This window comes from Seriola lalandi, unplaced genomic scaffold (assembly GCF_002814215.2).
Source record: "Seriola lalandi dorsalis isolate HSWRI2012SDOR001 ecotype SW California unplaced genomic scaffold, Sedor1 jcf7180002054043, whole genome shotgun sequence".
NCBI classification, from domain to species: Eukaryota; Metazoa; Chordata; class Actinopteri; order Carangiformes; family Carangidae; genus Seriola; species Seriola lalandi.
The window spans coordinates 121,285-136,533 of NW_019524596.1; the positions used below are offsets into that span (position 1 = coordinate 121,285).

The 15,249-nt window shown below is 42.9% G+C and overlaps 1 protein-coding gene across 1 annotated transcript in view; it reads right to left on the bottom strand.

Annotated features, from left to right (window-relative positions):
• Positions 1-14,543, bottom strand: part of lingo3b (leucine rich repeat and Ig domain containing 3b) — a 31,689-nt gene extending 17,146 nt beyond the window's left edge. Inside the window, exon 1 of the mRNA XM_023402897.2 lies at positions 14,000-14,543. The gene's annotated coding sequence lies outside the window, so the exon portion shown is untranslated. The remainder of the gene's footprint in view (positions 1-13,999) is intronic.
• Positions 14,544-15,249: the final 706 nt, after the last annotated feature.

Genomic DNA, 15,249 nt, shown 5'->3' on the forward strand with positions numbered 1-15,249 from the left:
GGGGGGGGGTTGAGGTGAAGCATAAGAAAAAAACAAAAAAACATGGGAGTGGGTGACATGGGGAGGGTAGAAAAAATGGAGAATGACAAGGATGGAGATGTGGAATAAAAGAAAGCAGGGGATGTGGAGGAGAGAGCTGAATCCTTTGTACTGAGGAAACAAAAGCGACAATCCCTGAGCACAGATAAAACTGTTCAGATTGTGGTTGTACAACAGCAACAGAGCGAGCGTGTGTGTGTGTGTGTGTGTGTGCGTGCGTGCGTGTATATAAAAAGATGGTGCTTCACAGGACATTAGGTGATCATCACACTTCCTGGATCCTCTTCTCACCAGAGATCCCAGAGGAGGACATACAAACCATCCGCTCTCTCTCTCTCTCTCTCTCATACAGACGCACAGATACACACATTTATGTGTACACACACGGTTGTGAAGGCTTTGTAAACACTGCAGAGCAAGGTGGTGAAAAGAAACAGATTACAGGAGGAGGAGGAGGATCACAGGGGAGGAAGTTTCTGGAAAGGTCATAAAAGCGGTTGAGCAAATAAGGGATGTTGGAGGAGTGAGAAGAAGGTAAAATGAAAAATGAAAACACATACACAGGAAGGGAAAATAGATAAGAGGAGGAGATTAAAGGGAGGACGAGCCGGAGGAAGAGACAGAGCTCTGGACGAGGAGCAGGTTGACAGGTTTAGGGAGAGTTCAGGGTTGGTTTGTTGATTGACAGCAGACTATCTGGAGTCACAGCACCGTGACAGCTTCTATTAGCCTCCTCATGTCTGCACCTACACGTGTGTGGACACACTTTTGAATATTTTATTTTATTTTTTCTTAATTTTGCACCTTTAGAAGGAAGTCAACAGTAGAAAAGTACTTGCAACAAAGAACTAAAACCTGGGACATTTGAGTTGAGGGGAGTTTACTTTTGACTTAAATAGATCTTCCTATATTTCTCAGGTTCTACTAGTAGAGGATTCTAAGCACAGGCTAATCTTTAAGCCCTAAAGACATACAGAAATACAAACCCTCCGGGTTTAGTTATGAGGTAAAGATTATTTTGAAGACAAAATGAAGAAGAAGAATGGCAAAATCATGTTAAATAATTATTTTAAATAATTTACCAAACATCACAAAGATGGGTCATATTTAATACGAGAGGCAAACGCAGAGGAGCAAAGAAACAAACAGCATGAACCGACGACACAATCTCACCTCAAGGTCCAACAGCAGCTCCTCTGAAGCTGTTGATCGGATCACCTTGACCTGGACTGTAGACCCAACACGTGAATGGTAAGAAACTTTTCCTGCGTCGCGCCAGCGTTGAAGAGAAACCATGATCAGAAACAGCTTTTCCCAGATTTTTGAATGACTTTGGTGTGTACACTGTCTTCACAACTGAAAGCAATGAGGACTGAAACTATGACAATAAAGTTATAATAAATCAGAGTTGGAGCCCTGATCACATTACTGATCACTGATACTGACTTTTTATCCTGTGGTACATCCTCATGGAAGAATTGGTTACTGCTGGAGGAAAGTCATTATCCAGCGATAAAACCAGATAAGAGAAACCCTTTGCTACTGATTCATCAAATGATTTTTCTCCCATGAGATGACTGATGGGGGACGAGTTTTCCTGAGAGAATATTAGAGTAGTCAGAGTCCTTGCGCTTCATAAAGAAAGCTGCAGCATTGAAGACACACAGAGATGATGGGAGTTCTCCCCAGGGAGCATCCGGTTAAAATTCAAGGACTCGCTCCGTCTCTCATTTTCGCTCCCTCCAATGCTCATCTCGCTCCCTCTCCCCCTCTTAGCGAGGTCACAGCTGAAAAGTTTCAATGATGCCCCAGGAGACTGAGAATAATCATCCAAGTGTGCGTCCGCATCTATGTGTGTGTATCCGAGCGCATGATTGACCTTATGTGCGCACAGAGCGTGTGTCCCCGTGTTTTTATCCATGTGAAGATCATGTATAGACGTGTAGGTGGTTGACCGCCCAGTGGCCTGTGTTGCACCCTCGCAGGGTTATCAGATCTCCTGCTGCTCAAGTTGCTGCACCATTTTGCCTCCCAAACGGTCGATCTGATGCGAAGCGATAAGCATTTTAACCTCTCCCCTGTTATTTCCTCTCTCCGTAAAGTATCATAAAATTCAAACAGAGAGCTGGTGGGACTTGTTTCGGGGCGTTCAATAACTGTCATTCCACATCTTACACGCCGAATATCGAATGCAAGTCAAACAGAGTGAGACGGCAAGTGCTCTATAATGAGATCAGCGGCTGTCTTAGAGGGAGAAATAAACTGTCTGTTGCATGTTGTGCCATCAAAGCTATTCATCAGAAACCTGCAAAACAGTGTCTGTAATCACCTCATCAACAAACATATTGTAAAGATGGCGGAAAAAGAAAATGTGCACACGGTCCAACACACACAAATGGTTGAATGCATAGACACCCCAACTATATACTGTAGACACAAAGTCACAAACACAAAATACGAGGCTGACTTTATACACCATCAATCCCATCCCATCTGCTTAGTACGCAGTCTTTCCCAAGGACAGAAAAGAATCTGTTCTATCTTCATGTGATAGCGAATGAACTGGTGGGAGGAATGAGAGAGAGGCACGAAGAGAGGAAGAAGAAAGAGTGAGAGCTGCAGGAAAGGCGCTGACAGCTCGCCGTTCGAAAATAGCCTGAATAGTGTGGCTCAAAAATAATTCCCTTTTTCTCCCTGATCCTAATTTCAACCACAGTGGCTGAATTATTCATTGTAGAGCAATGACATGCAGAGAAGGGGACAAAGAGTCATTGCTCTATTTTGATTCGCATAATAAATTCATGACTCTATGTTTAAAAAGGAAGGAAAAATAGATGGAGGAGGGGGGTGGGGTGGGGGGGAGACAGTGGAGGGCTCAGGCCAGGTGGATGAAACAGGAAGGAGCAGGGTGAGGAAAACAGGAGATTGAGAAATAAAGGCTCTGAAATAGACGAGGATGTGGAGGGTTTACAGATAAATGCGTTAGTAGATTCCTGGTAAAAAAAATCCACACACATGAAGGCACAGCTGACACAGCATATTAACCCAGGATCAGGTGAAAGTGAAGCTGACAGGCAGCGAGGGAAAAGGGAAAGAGCGAATCAAATACTACAGTTTATGATACTGTACTTGTCTGATTATATAGTATATGTCATGGTATATACTGGTATATACTGTATATGTCATGGGTTGTTGCTTCAAAAAGATCATTTACAGCGTGTCTTTTAGAAATAGTCAGCCTTAAAAATGTCATTAGTCCACCTTAACCTACGAGAGTTTCTGACAGCTTGTGTAACATGGTTTGCAATGGAGGAAATCAATTTGAGTGAAAACAATTTAAAAGCATCTCCTGATGTCTTTACTGCAGAAACTGACTGACTGATCATCTGTCAAACAGGTGAGAACTACTGCTGTCACAGATGCCATGATGAGGAGCAGAAAGCTATTAGTTTATGGCTGAATAACTGTGGTTCAGACCAATCAGCGTCCTACGAGGGAGGAACTGCGGGCAGCTACGGAGAAATGACTGAGTCGGTATTCATCAGAGTTCCTTTTATGCGCACATTTTCCTTACAAAGACGGCAAGAATCATCCACTGACATGCTGACTGGCTTTCAAAGCTCCTCAGACTGCGGCTTGTTCTTGTGTTGATGATGATAGACAGAAGGTTCATCCAATCACCTGCAAAGTATTATTTTGAAAGCCCCTGCCCTTTTCCAAACCAATGAAGCCTTCCCAGATGGTATATCCTTATACTTTAATGGCTGTATTGCATGTTTCCCTTTTATGGGATGAAAAGTTGTAACAATGAGAACTCTATCTTCTCCCTGAAATAACAGTATCCCAGGGAAACTTGTCCAACAGGACTCGTCTGATAAAGTGCTCCTTATATTCAAAAAGCCTTTTACTCAAAAAACAGCTGTTGGAAAAAGCTGGATCATCTTATAACAAGGCCAGTACAGTAGTTTGCAGGAAACAATGTACCAGATGATCTGAGGAAGGAGAGACAAGATGAGAAAGAAGCAGAAAAGCAACTTGCCAAAGGCTTTTGTTCTCGCTAAAAAGACAGTCATTGTAACAAGTTGCTGAAACAAACTGAGTCAGGGGACACACGGCACCACGCAGTCAGTCACACGAGAACATGAGCTAATGAACAACCTCTATCTGTTCATATCTCTCTTTAACTCAGTGAATGTAGATGATCATATTAATATGCACGAACGCAGCTGCTGCCCTCCTTTTCCGTCGTTGTTTTACCTTTTGAGTGAAATGGGAAGTCGTCTGTGGACGCAGCCTCTCTTCTCTGGGGTTTGTTCTCAAATGCTACAAAATACCCCCACTGCCTTGCTAAAGGGCAACAAGTCTCAGACTGATATATAACTGGTGAAAAACACAGAGGTCAACACGCAATTGAGCACATGATTCGATACAGTTTTGTTGTATAAACGAGAGGAGAAGCCAAGCAAAGAGTGATTTCATTTTAAAGAGGCAGCTAACATTTAGCTCCACAGGAACCTTCACAGATACTGTATACATCTACACAGTGACTCAACCACTGGCCTCTTTATGATACGTGACACATATAAAGGACAAAGCGACACATGTGTGCTGGCATCCCCAAGTGACTTCCACATGCCTCCAGTCCTGCAGGGAGGCTGACGCACATGTGTGCCTGCGCGAATGTGTGTGTCTATGTGTGTGTGTATATACGCACTCCAATGGTGAACAGTCCCCAGGCTTCTGCAAGCCTGTTTGTGTAGCAGTGAGGCAGAAGTAATGTCTGAATCTGTGCTCCCTCAGAGCGAAATGTATGTGTGTGTGTGTGTGTGTGTGTGTGTGCAGAATAGGGGGTCAGTGCTGAAGGACATTACAGAAAATCTGTCCATCTACATTCACCCAAACAATATTCCCACAGCAACATGGAGGCTGTTTAACATGAAAAAAAATGCACAACCAGATAAAGATTATAGACATCCTAACATCCTTCCATCTGTTAAGGTCCGACTGAAATTTGATTTCTCTCCACTTTTTGTAAGGAAATACAAACTATGATGATACTGCAACTCATAGTTCATGAGAAGATAAAACCTACATTTGACATATCTGTGGAGACAGCATCCAAGCTTCTGGATGGGCTTTTTCCCATGGAAGAGGTTGACTGACATTTGAGAGCAAGTGTTGCTAGGCAACGCACTGTCAACTTCCCTGGTGCACTGAAACATGTCATAGACTTGTAACCTACAAATGTTGACAATACACTGTCTTCCCTTTTTTTCCAACAGGCCCATGTGGTGGTTACATAGCATTAGAAAAGCGCCTGTCCCATAAATGCTGAACATTGTTTTCAACATTTAATCGAATCCGTCGTAATGTGAAGTTTGAGTTTCGCTCGTTAAGTTGCGGCTGGTAAGTTGTGTTGACACTGATGATTGCTGACCGTAAATGTAATCTTGTGTGGAACTTTTTCAGTTCTCAGAACAGCGACGACGCTGTATGTGATGTGTGTGGGAGGACTGTGAAGTACGGCGACGACACCACAAATCTTGTTAAGCATTGCACGAGATTTAATCACAGTACAGAGTATGATGAGGTTATGCAGCAGCGGTCTGAAGAAGAGGAGAGATGCCGCTACAGACTTCACTCCTTTTGCTGTGGCAGGCGTTGTCTAGGTACAGAGAAAGAGAGCGTGTCGCTATAGGCGACGTTTATCACTGTCACTGACCGTGGGAAAGTGACTCACATCTGTCTGGGCTTCAGTTCGTGTGTTGCTGTTCAAACAACTGGAGTTCCCTGCATTCTTAAAACCACAGACTTATATTTCATTCTGACTCATAGAAATAAATATGCCCACTAATTAAATAAATATGATGATTAAGTAAGTAATGAAATGGATAAATCAATGCTAAATTAAACAGCTATATAAAGATCAGAGCTGCAGCTGTTGTTTTGAGTAAAATTTGTGTCCCTGTCACATCAATTCAATAAAACATTTGTAGTTGTATCATAATCTTCAAAACCCAGGATGCTGTTTTATTTCCAATACTCTATATTTTGTATTCATTTTAAATGATTTACTCTTCAGGCAACAAACCCCACCTTACTACAGCACGCCTACGTAACCTGTCGACTCTCATCTTAGTGCATTTTCTACAAAGTATTAGTATCATATTGATATTGGCGAAACCAGCCTGGGTTTATTGGAAAGGAAATCAGTGATATTGCACATCACTATTAACGGCTTTTGATGCTCACCTCCACAACTATTGAATCATTCAAAGTACTTGTCTGTCTGAAAAAAACCCACTCAGGAGTTAGACTAAAACTAAAATTTCTTGTTTTGATTGATTTATTGATTTCTTCATTTTAATTTCAGTTCAACTTTAATGCAAAATGAACATATATTTTCCCACTGATGTAAAATGACATCCCAGCTCAAACACCAAAACATTTCTTCCCTGACCCGTTCTCTCTCAGTCTTTCATATAGGGCATCACGTTTTAATTTCTGCAGGGAGCAGTGAGCAGTGTTCAAGAAATGATACTTGAATCATTAAAATCCAATTTGCAAGACTGGGGTACAACACTCCATCATGGCTATCAGCCAAGCCCTCCTCTCAACCTCGCAGGAAAACGTGGTTTGTATTGTGCCAGAACAAACTGAGGGATCAGAGGAGAAATCAATAGCAATACAGCATTCATTAACAGAGTCCTCACAGATCAGAACGCCGTTCATCTATTAAGAATCACAGATGAAAGAGTGAAAGAGAGCGACAAGGAGAAGGGGAGGAGAGAGCAGAGGAGAAAAGTGAGGTGAACAAGTGAGACTGATCGACCTTATGTGTATTAGGAGCATGCTCCACACACACACACACACACACACACACACACACACACACACACACACACACACACACACACTGACAGAGACACTTCGATTGTGCTCTTGCCTAGAAGGCATGCGGTTAGAGTTAATGAATAACGTCCCCCCTGCCCCGAAGGTCTGCTCTACAGATGGCATTAGATAGTAATACACATATGCGCACACACACTTGTCTTACACTTGTCTTACATTAGTTGTGAGGACACTCATTAACATAATGCATTCCCTGGCCCCTTACCCTAACCTTCACATCACAAATATATGTCTAACCCGGACCCTTACCCTAAAACACAAGTCTTAACCATTGAACAACCTTTAAGTTGTGAGGACCGACCAAAATGACAATGGTTTCAAAACAAAATTTGTCCACACAACCACAACCACACACACATTTACATGAATACTAGGCTACTAGGGCTGTCACTCATATAGCTAAAACTGGACATCTAAATTTCTAAATTTCACTCTGTTTCCGTCACACACACACACACACACACACACACACACACACACACACACACACACACACACACACACACACACTGATTCCCACACGCACACCCTCACACAGAAGGGGAAACAAAAGAGAAAGAGAGAAGAGGAAAGTGAAGAAAGTGGAGCTCCTGCAACTGTGTGTGGTCATTAATTGAGTTGCATTATTAAAACGTAAGGTGATACTATTTAACCTGCATTGACATTCAATTAACAAATTAACAGTATAAGATACGTGTGCACTTTCACTCACACAAACACACACACACACAAAGGGTAATCTCATTGACCTGCATTAACATCTGCGGAGGGACAGGAAGTACAGGTGAATGGAGCCGCAAACTTCATGACCCACATCAACATTTAATGAAGTCTTAGAAACATGAGTCCTTAATTCAAGCAGGGCAGGTAATGAGAGGTCTGCCACACACAAACAGACACACACAGACACACACACACACACACAGTAGACCCGACTGTTCTTATTGCAACAAAGTGAAGAGAGGAAGAGATCGTTAACACACTCTCCCCTTTTCTATTGAAATTTTACATCCGGCATACTGTGCCAACATCCAAAATTACAGATAATATTAAGAATAATTGCATATAATGTTAAAACTCAATGGATTTTTCCTTAAACTCTAATAAGCTTTCGCTTCAGGTCACATTTTCAGGTAGGAAGTAAAACGTTTCAAGTTATAGACAGAAACTTGTTGTGACAAAATAACTCCAATTCAAGGTCCACTTTGTAGCTTTTTTCTACAGCCTTCAACCACACCAGTCAATATCCATGACCTCCAGACCAAAGGGGCCAAAGTCATCGCCAAATGCGATTGAAAGCTCAGAAAAAAGTTTGGAGTTTAGATTCTCTGTCTCACATACTATTCCCAAGGTCAAGAATGAATGTTCATGCTCACAGAAATCTTTCTTTCAACGTTCCTCGCTGTGGACCACTTTGAAAAGTGTACAAACGGTTTCTGAGGCAAGGCTGTAAAATAATAGCACAATATTTAGATTTGTTTCATTTCATTCACCCAGGACATTGTGTTTGCATTTGTTAGCAATTTCTTGTTGGGATGGGGGGTTATTTTGTTTTGTTTTGTCTTAACCAATCAGTAGCAAATAATAGGTCCGACCTGACATCATTTTCAATTGACACTGAAGTCATGGTCACATCTTTTAGGAACAGTTAACTTTTACCACGTTGATCAAACAAAATATGTTCAATTTAAGATTTGATTCTGGAAATCAATTTAAAACACCTTCATTGCCTTTGTCAGCCGCGTGTCTACAAAGCTCTGATTGGTTGATTGTTCCTCAATTCGGTGGAAACAGTCGTCAAACGAGCACAACAGCAGCTGGTCTGGGACCAGGCAAGGAAAATCCCAAAAGACTCAACAAAGGTTAATGTTAATATTAACCAGAGCCATGACTCACTAAGCTTACAGGGATCTGGAGAAACTCTGAATCAGAAGTTAGTCAGAAAAGGATGTAGATATAAACCGAGTTGTCAAAATACCAGTGACTAGTCTGATGCGAGAGAAGACAGAGGACTGGCTGTGTGATTGATCCAAAAGCAGCAGGATTCTACAGATTCTTGTTAAGATTGTAAATAGTAGAGGGTCGATTTCTTTTTGAACCATCAGCTGCTGCTTGAATACCGGTGAAATTACATTTACTGACTGAACAGAGAATCCTGGCTTGCCACAACATAGCAGTGTGTGGTCAAGCTTCAAGTTCAAGTTTAGCTTGAAGGTCAATGAATTTCCTGCTTTAAGATAAATAGATAGATAGATAGATCGATACTTTTATTTATCCCTGAGGGAAATTCATGTGTCCATTAGCTCAATAATAATTAGCTAATAATAAATAAACAATAATAATTAATCTGATGTCTGATGGCAGTGGGAACAGAGGATCTCCTGAACCTCTCTGTTCTGCAGCGCAGTGAGATGAGACGTTTGCTGCAGCTGCCTCTCTGTCCTGCCAGAATGTTGTGGAGAGGATGGTTGGTACTGTCCAAGATGGCCTCCATCTTACATTGCATGCATTGCGTTGCATCTCTCCACAACAGTCCTGAGTGAGTCCAGACTCCTGCCAAGCACAGACCCAGCCTTTTTGACCAGCGTGTCCAGTCTCCTTGTGTTCATGTCTGACATGCTGCCGCCCCAGGAGACTGCAGTATAAAAAAGTACACTGTGTGTCCATTGTAAGAACCAACCTGTGTATTTTTCATGGACAACACTATGGCAGTGTATTTTCTTTCCTCCTTTTCCTCTGCTTTGTAAAAAGCATTCTCATAAAAATGGTTGTTGGCAGGGTGTAATATTAATTGCAGTTACATAATGTTCTGGTAAAAGGCTGTTCGTCTCAAACTGTGTATTTCTCTGCTTCCTGCCATGGAGCAGGAAACTGTATTAGGAAGGCATTGAGTGAGGTGTCAAAGAAGTAAGAAGCTTTCTTCTGAATGAGGCGAAGCCGTAAAGGAACTGCAGGCAATCAAATTACGTTTCTTTAAAAATACATTTATATTGGTCTTGAAGGTGAAAACCCTTCCCAAAGCCAATGAAATGAGACCCTTTATCTGACTTTTAAATGAAGCTGTACCAGGCTGAATGATCACAGGAAAATGGGATGGACAAACCCTCAAGGACTTTGTATCACTCAGAGGGTAAGATTTTTGTTATTTCAAGGCAAGATTCAATCATCACTAAATTCAATTTGAGAGTTTATTTTACACAGATTGGGAATGACCCCAGGGATGGTTGAATCAGACTGAATAATGAAGCAAAGCTAAATGCTAATTCATTATGAGTGTTAGGCGAGAGATACCAGGTGACCTTAAAACTTTCCTATCAGACCCATGCAGCTGAGAGAGAATCGGAGAGGGGGAGCGGAGGAGAGAGAGAGAGCGAGAGAGAGAGACAGACAGCAAGCAGGTCTGTGAGCGGAAGAATGAACAACAGAATCTGAAGGCCTGGGGTCACGTCTGAGAAAATGCAGCCGGGAAAGTAAATTAAAGTAAGCGAAATGGAAAGTGAAAGGGCAGAATGAGGAAAACAGCAAAAGTGTGAGAGAGAATAATTTACTGTGAGGGAGGAAGTATGAGAAAGAGGAATAGCGAGAGGAAGAGGAGGTGGTGGTGGAAGAAGGTCAGGGGGTCGCAACACAGCGGTGAAGGAGGCTGAAGCTGCAGAGGAGTCGTAGTTTCCACCTGCAGGTTATTTGCCCTGAGATTGAAGCGCACTTGTTCATTATTGACTGGGATCATACCCTGTATTTTACACGAAAATGTGCGACAACTCCAGCGGCCAGCACTCCAAAAGCCTAATAACCTCTGTGGACACACACGTTCGCACACTCAGTGGTAATATTACACACTCACTCACGCTGTTGTGCTGAATGATACTGGAAGCAAGACCATTAAATTCAGTTTTGTGAACGACCTCTGATGCAACCTCAAGGCTCTGTGCTGTAATTCTACACTTACTAATAAAGACTGGTGTGTGTGTGTGTGTGTGTGTGTGTGTGTGTGTGTGTGTGTGTGTGTGTGTGTAGGTGTGTGTGTGTGTGTGTGTGGAGCTGGGGGCTTTGTAGAAGTGTGTCTTTGCCCTTGTCCGTGCATGCACCTCAATCACCATCTGGCAATCTAATAGCAGCAATTCTCCACACAGGACATCCTTAAGATCCTTGGTGCATTTCTCAAGGTCAACCATCATCCTCACACACACACACACACACACACACACACACACACACACACACACACACACACACACACAGAGAGATCAAAGGTCCTTCAACACGCTTACATACCGTCAGTCACCTTCCCAATCAAAGCCTCTCATGTGCGCAGCTCAGCATAGCTCCTTTCCTCCTTTCACACCTGAACCTAAACCGTCTGTGTTATAGCAACTTTAATACAATCTGTGTCCTATTTCATAGCTTTGCCCATCATTCCTATCAGTTACGATAACACTGTACTCTGCAAGTTTGTAGCAGCAATCTGGCAACCCTGTGACATTGCAAAAAAAAGTGTGACAGGCGAGATTATCATCTAACAAAACAACCGGTGTGAAAAGTTTTGTGCTCGAGTCCCAGGTTATTTAGCTTTTAAACTCCCGGGTTACAGAGAAGAGAAAGCAAATGGTGAATGGTAAAATTATTACCCAAACTAAACATCCACAACTTGGCTGAGAGCGAGGTTGATATGAGTGGTGAAACTGAACCAAAACCGTTGGCTGTGGGTGTCAAGCTCGTTCAGATCTGCTACGGAGCCGACTGCCAATGCGCCACACTTCTGTTTGGTTCAATAAACAGTAAGAATGTTAACATGAGAGTCCTGACTGAACCATGCTTGGCGTAGTTTAGTGGACGCTCATAGTTTTCTCATATAATGTGAAATTCAACCTTTTGGCTGCACATGGTTTTGCCTTTACCTCCAAATAAAAGTGGCTCATAATGTGGCCCATATCGTTTGCAACCTGTGTGATTGTCTAACCACTCAATGTCATCCTAACTGAGACCCAGGAAAATCTGCGTTTTCCATTAAGATGCAGCAGAACGTTTTTATAAATAAATGAATCCATCTGTTTCCAGTGGCCTCTCTTTGTATCTGCCTTTCTCTCTGTCTCTTTCGTCACCTTCTGTCCCCAGGGGGCGGCTGGAAACTATCACTTTGCCGCGGTGTCCACTCACTGGAAAATGACATCAGCAATCAGCACCTGTCAGCTCCGAGGCCAAAACATTTTCAGCCACATTTTTCTGTCACCCTCCGATCTGTCCCGTCTAAACCTTTGGCTCCTCAGATTTACCTCAATCCTCTTTTGTGTAATTCACTATTCCCATGTTCCTCTTTCTGCTCATTATGCCCCCCTTCCTCTTATCCTCCTCTTCCTCCTCAGTGATCACTCTATGTCTTATTTCCAATCTCAGGCTCCATCTGTGTCTTTTCACACTGTTTTACAGCCTTGGCAGCAGAAAGGACAGTGATGCTACACTTCATGTAGCTTCATGTAGTCACACTGCTGAGCTAAAAAGGTTATACTGGACTGGTGCCGGGTGTGTGTGTGTGTGCCTGTTTTATGTAAATGTGTGTGTAGTACTGTTGTAGGAAAGATGTTAAAAGGTGGGATTATTACCACAGAGGTGTCAGGAAAGTAGAAAAAGAGGAAGAGAAAGGTAGAAAGACAAAAGGGAGTACAAGAAGTCAGCGGGAAAGCGAGGTTGTGATTCAGGGGGTTTCAGCTCTCTGGCAAGTCTCTCCACTCTCAGACGCCAACAGCAAGTCCGCCCATATGCTGGGAGCAATCTGCCCGCCAGCTCTGTCTGGGTTTTTTTTTTTTTTCTTGTTTTGTTTTGTTTTCAGGAAGACGAGACTGCGAACAGCGATAAAGTTAGGAACCCAAACAAGTTAATGAGGACCAGGAAATAATGAGCTGATTGCATGATTAGAGGCATAATTCCTCTGTACACTGAAAAGCTCTCACAGCTATTTCATATTTGCATATCTTTTCTGGATCTGAGTGGAGCAGCAATAACATGAAGTCGCTGCTGCGTTCAGGCTTCGCTGAGGTCACACTTCTTCGCTCAGGTTTGGGCATCCATAAGAAAATGGCCATGAAATCACCACACATCCTTCACTTTGATTGTTGAACAGGCAGACAGGAAACTAGCCAGCCATGCTGTCCGGAGGGGCAGAGCCAGGTAAAGGTAATTGCCTAGCAAGAGAATGAACCAGGAGATAGGATCAGGAAGGAAAGGGAGAGAGGTGACAGCCTATAATTGGAAACGGAGAAAGAAGGAAGATGGTGGAAAAAAAGAGGAAGAGGAACAGGGGTGGTTGTTGGGGTGGGGGTTTAGATAGAGAAAGAGGGGCGGCTGGCTGATGCACCTCATGCAAACCTGCTGCCATGAGCCATATGCACTCTGCCACAACGTGACACAACACATGGCCCCTCATGTCATGTTACCACACATGGCATCCTGCTGTGTAGCAGGGTAAGCAGAGCTAAACATGTCTCACACCAGAGCTCAAAAACAAGTCTGGGCTTCAGCTTTTTTTCACACAAGTCAGCCTATCACATTTTTCTTTATCGTGCACAGATTATGACTGAACGCAGTGTGCAGGACAAATAACTGGAAAAGTTAATGTGATGAGCAGTGCTGTGTGTTGAAACGAGTGTGATGTGATTGTTTAATTTGTCCGATGACATGTATTTACTTGCATCATCTCTCTGACAGCTTACGAAACCCATTATGAAATGTCTCTAGTGGTCCACAGTAATGTTATAACAAAATGTAGATGGTAAGAAAGCGTGACCAGGCGCGCGCGCACGCACACACACACACACACACACACACACACACACACACACACTATCTCTCCTCTTCGTCCTCCTTCCTTTGCTGCAAGTATCTGAGGGCAAGTAGGGAGACTTGTCAGGGTGCGTAGTCGTCAACACTGAAGGTCTGCAAACACGCACTGTTGCGTCTCAAGTGTGTCTGTGCTCTATTGGTAAAAACACGGCAACCGCTGAGGACAAAATGTACATGTCTCTATGTGTGTGTGTAGTATACGTGGACATACCCAGGACTGAAGCGTGGTCCTTGATGCCTCCTCATCTGTCCAGCTGTGCGCGAATGTTGAATCTATTTTCCTCTCCTCCTCTTGGCTCCACAAGTTCCGCTCCACACGTGCCAGCGGCTCCACTCCTCAGGTCCCCCCTCTCTCAGTCTGTCTCACTGTCAGACTCTGGCATCGGCAGCTGTACCAACCCTGCCACTCGTCCCCCTCTTTCTCTCTCCTTCTCCCTCCTTCCCACCTCCCTCCGGCAGGCTCGTGTGTACACACCTCCTTTCACTCCTTGTTGGTTACGGTGCACCCCCCCAAAAAAAAATGATCCAGGCAGTCACGGGAGGGGGGTTGATTTGAGATGTTCCTCTCTTTCAGACAGTGCTCCTCAATGGGTCGGGGTGCCCTCCATCTCCCCCGCGGCGTGGACGTGGGATTATGATAGAGGAGAGGGAGGATGATGGGGAAGGAGCGTTGCTGTTGCTGTAGCTGCCTCCTTCAGTATGATCGCCTCTCTCGCGCTTAGGATGCTTTTCACTCTCTCACTCTCTCCCTCTCTCTTTATCTCTCACTACTTCCCCTCCCTCCCTCCCTTTTCTCAGTCACTGTCTATCTGCTGCTGCTCCGGCTGTTTGGACTTACAATTCAGTGAGCCGCCGGGCGTGCGGTTTAGGGAGTGTCTCTAAACATCCAGGCACGGAAAAAACGAAGAGACTGAGAGCAGAGATTAGAAGATGGAGAAACAGGAGAGAAGGACATAACTGCATTTTGAGCATGTAAAGGAGGACTAATAATAATAATTATAATGATAATGATAATAATAATTCAAAAACGAAAAAAGTAATGAGTGTGGTAATTGGTAATGGTGTGAGTTGGATTAAAATATAATTGAATATGTTTTAATAAAAAATTTAACAGATGAAATAAAAGATGAAATTTAACTAAATTAAAATTATTCTGAAAGATAAAATCCCTGCCAAGAGTCAATCATGAAAAAGGTCATCAGGGATAGAAAGGGAAGGTCAACATTTCCATCCATTTTTGAAAGTACTTCCAAAATTCTACAAAACTTTTTAATTATAAGGATATTAAAAAAAAATAGAAAAGAATAAAAAAGAATAATAGAATAGAATGAAAAAAAACAAATATATGTGTGGAGTCTTGGCGATCATCTTTTTCCAATTACAGCTGCCTCAAATATATAAAAGTTTGTAAAAATTCTGAAAGCTACAAGCAAGTTATTGATCAGATTCAGTTTTTTTTCC